The sequence below is a fragment of the Chrysochloris asiatica genome, unplaced genomic scaffold (genome assembly GCF_000296735.1).
Source record: "Chrysochloris asiatica unplaced genomic scaffold, ChrAsi1.0 scaffold00103, whole genome shotgun sequence".
NCBI lineage: Eukaryota > Metazoa > Chordata > Mammalia > Afrosoricida > Chrysochloridae > Chrysochloris > Chrysochloris asiatica.
The window spans coordinates 339910-344654 of NW_006408621.1; positions in this window are offsets into that span (position 1 = coordinate 339910).

Genomic DNA, 4745 nt, shown 5'->3' on the forward strand with positions numbered 1-4745 from the left:
GGGGTTGTAACCATGGCAATGATATGATATACAATAGAATGAATGTAAAACTAATGTTCTCCCATGTAAACTATCATATAATTCACAATAAAACACTAAAAAAAAAAAGAGAGGAAAAAAAAAAGTTGATTTAAACAAACAAAAAAAGTAGACAGGTGTCCCCTCAGGACAAACCCTCCTCCAAGAGGAAACTCAAAGGGAACAAACACATTAGCAGGCATATAAACTTGCTGGCAACCACATTGGTCTCCTGGTGAGTGGAAGCAATGAAGGTAAGGGCCATTCAGAACCAACTCGATGGCACCTAACAATAATAGTTTACCACAAGGTTGGCAGTTCAAAACCCATCAGTCATTCCACAGGTGAAAGATGAGACTACCTGCTCTCATAAAGATTTACAGCCTTGAAAACATGCTATGGGTCACTATGAGTTGGAATCGACCCAATGGCAGTGGGTTTGGTTTAAATACATATATGCTTACAAAGTTTATGAAAAGTATCCATCATCTTTTCATTCCATTGTTTCACTGAAGTCCCCTTGTGTGTGTGTGTTTAATTTTATTGTGGTGAAAATATAGATTAAAAAATATATATACCCTCTCAACAATTCCTACATGTACAATTCAGTAATGTTCATTGCATGTTTCATAGTTGATATTTTTGAGTGCTTACTCTCTACTGTACATTTGCTATTTTACTTAATCCTTACACCACTAATAACAGCGATGGTTCTGTCGCATTAAGTATGTGCCATACACAGTGACCATGCTTTCATAGATTAACTCATTAAATACTCATATCCTGTGAGACAAATCTTACTATCATCCCTATTCTACAGATGAGGACAGGCATGTGGGGGTGGGGGGGCATAATCCTGAGGTGAGGAAATAGGAATTTTAATATACACATTGTAGATAGAGAAAAAGAGGGTTAAAGACATGGGACAAATTGTGCAGGTCCCATAGTTAGGGGCGGAGTTGAGCTTTACAGCTAGGATTCTGATCCCAGAGGCTGAGATGGAATCACTGGACTATACTGGCTCCTGGGAAACGTCTAAGAAGGCTTAGAGAAAGGTCACAGCTCACTGTACACACAGAGTCTCTCAGTACTGAGCTGATGTCTCCAGAACGACTCCAGGCTGATTATAAACAGAGTATGCCTGCCTGTTCAGGGTCAGTATTTGGAGGCTGGAACTCTCCAGAGCCTAAGGAGCATACACAGAAACAAATGTTGTGCAATCATTCTTGGTAGCGAGTGCAACAATAGAAACTATCAATTTCAGTTTATTTTGATATTGTTCTCTACTTATAAATATGCTTCTTCTGGTCTTAAAACTGTCTCATTCTAGAAAGAGGATGCCTTTACTTTGGCAGTATTTTCAGTTTTATTCTATTCATAAATTGTTCAGCTTTAAACATGTATTCACCCGGCTTACTTCAAAGCATGAATCAGAATTAAATACACTAAATTCAGTTTGTCGTCTTCATCGTTACTGTTGTTAAGTGCCCCTTAGTCAATTCTGACTCATAGCAACCCTGTATAGGGATTCTGCGGGTTCATATCTTTGCAGGAGCACAAAGTCTCATCTATCCCCTGTGGAGTGGCTGGAAGACTTGAACTAATGACTTTGTGGTTTCCAGTCCAGGCTTATAATACTGAGCCACCATGCTAAATCCAATAGACACATAATTTTTAACAATACAACATGTCCTGCTGAGCCTCATGGAGAAAGTGTTTAGATCTATATTTTTGGTCCATCCCAACTGATGAGGCCTCAGATCACTGACATAGAAGTAAAATCAAGGAAAGGAGCTAACAAAAAGTAAATAGTACAAGGTCACTGGGAAAAATGACAAACAGCTGTTCTTCAGTTCTCTTATCTAGCCCTCTGAGGGCTATAGGATCAAACCCCTCCTATGTGACCTAAGCCCTCTAATATGGTGTTTGGAAATTAGTTTAAACATAATGAATTCAGTATATAAGTTTGTAGCTATGTTTTATATTCTGTAGGAAGATCCACTTTTAATTAACTATTTGTGGCAACGGTGTCTTATAAAAGCTCGTGGAAGAATTTCATTAGCTTCTAGTTCTATTATTTCCATGAACTTTTTGAAGACCCCTGATACTTTGCTTCACTTCCCTATATGTAATCCACCATTTGGTCACACTGTGACTTGCATATTGATGTGATACCGGAACCGACTCAATGGCACATAACAACAACAACAACAACAACTGGAAGCTAGGCCACTGATTTTTTCAAGTACCACCAGGGTCACCCATGTTGGATAGATTTTAGTGGAGCTTCTAGACTGAGACAGACTAAGAAAAAAGGCTTGGAGATCTACTTCTGAAATTCAGTCAAGGAAAGCCTATGAACCTCAACTCATCACAGTCCAGCTTGCTGGCCTTGGCCACATCATCAGGAGGGATCAGTCACTAGAGAAGGACATCATGTTGGTACATTAGAGGATTAGCAAAAGAAGGAAAGACCATTGGTGAGCTAGACCAGCACTACGACCACAAGGATGGATGATTCCAAATGATGAACAATTTAAACATACTGCTGAGTGTGAGGCTGACACCGGAGCAGACAGTGTGTTCCATTATACATCATGTCACCATGAATTAGAGTGGATTCGATAACGACTATGTATTTATCTGTCTCTATGTGGCACTGTAAGATAAGCACTGGACTGCTAGCCACAAGATCAGTGGTTCAAACCCACCAGCTTCTCCTTGGAAACCCTCTATGGGTCTCTATGAGTCAGAATCGACTCCACAGCACTTAACAACAACAAAATGTGGCACTGTGGGTTAATGTGTTGGACTGCAAAGTTGGTTTGATCCTCAAGGTCGGCAGTTCAAACTTACCAGCTGCTACTCGGAAACCATATACAGGGTCACTATGCATCAGAACCAACTTGACAGCACATAACAATAACAATAACATATATAAGCGTTAAGGAGCTCTGATAGTGTAGTGGTTACAAATCAGGCTACTAATCTCAAAATCAGCATTTTGAAACTACCGGCTGTTCTGTGGGAGAAAGATGAGGTTTTCTGCTACTGAAAAGATTTACAGCTTCAGAAACTCTATATGGGGTTGCTATGAGGCGGAACCAACTCCACGGCACACAACCACCACCACCACCATATATAATAGTTAAGGAACCCTGGTGGTATGTGTTGGGCTGCTAACCACAAGTTCAGTAGTTCGAGTCCACCAGCTGCTCTGTGGGAGAAAGATGAGGCTTTCTACTCCAGTAGAGATTCACAGCTTTAGAAACCCTATACAGGGTTGTTATGAGTCAGAACTAACTCAACGGCACACCACTAACATCATTTGTAACAGTAACTGACTTAAAATCAGAAATACCTGCACCATGCAAGTATGAATTTAGCATTAATGAAAGGAGAATGACTGAACCAAATTCATCTGAACCTGACATTTGTAATTTGGGATAAAGCAAGTAGTTCACCATAAGAACCATCTTTGATTAGAATAATCAAAAAATTTCACACCATTCTCTGTTGTTGTTGTTAAGTACCCTCGAATTGGTTCCAACCTATAACAGCCCTGAATAGAGGTGGCTGGTGAGCCTGAACCACCAACCTTGCGGTTCAAACCGACTTTGCAGTCCAGCGCATTATCCTACAGTGCCACACTAGAATACCTGAAATACGATAATAACATTAATGTCATTTTTATTAAGGATGACAAGGTCTTCTACTTTGTCTTATATATATTGTCTATCTGGGAATTTTTCGGACAGTGTTTCGTTCTGCTGTGCATGAGGTCGCTGTGAGTCAGTACCGACTCGATGGCACCTAACAACAACAACAACAACCCTCCAGCTAGGTTTTAAAGGAGCCATCTCAGCAGCAGAGACCGAATATCCCAGGGCCATCAAGAAGGAAGAATATGAGATGTGAGATCCCTACCAAGAGGAACAGTGAGTACATATGTGATGGCAAGAGGCAATGGCAGGACATAATGGTAGAGTCGATGGCAGAGGCAGTGACTTGGAGAGACAGAGCAGCATTGGGCTCTATGTCCCGGGACTGAGTAAATCTGAGTGCCTAAAGGCAGGAGACTGGCTTGAAGACTGTGCCCTTTGGGCGTTCAGAGACTGGCTGAAAGAGCATTGTAACATGCACTCAAGGACAGGCCAAAGGACCACATAGCAGAGAGGCTGAAAACAAGAGTGAGGCATGCCTGCAGTATGGCAGATAAGAGGCCTTCCTGGTTGGAGAACTGCTGCGTCCTGAGTTGGTTTTGATCCTGAATTGTACCCTGTTCACTTCCCTAATAAGCCCCATAATTGTAAGTATTGTTATGAGTCCTGTTTGGCCATTGCAATGGATTATTGAACCCAGATGTAAAGCAGAGTGCTGTGGGAGGGATGGTTGGTGTCAGAATAGGGTAAAAAAAGTTGTAGAGTAGAAGCATGTCTGACCTCCGCTTCATAGGAATCAGCCTTGGGCTGATTTTGAGTTTGATTCTTTTTTCCCTCTATGAATTTAGGGGAACTCAGACATGGTCTCCACATGGTTTTTTGTAACAAATTACACTTAATAGTTGCATATTCTTTAAAAGTCTTTATTGTACATATTAAATGATGAGTTATAATCAAGAAATAAACTATTACAAAAAAAAAAAATGTCAACCAAGAATCGTCTATCCAGCAAAACTATCAATCAAATATGATGGTGTGATCAAAACAATCCAGGATAAACAGAAT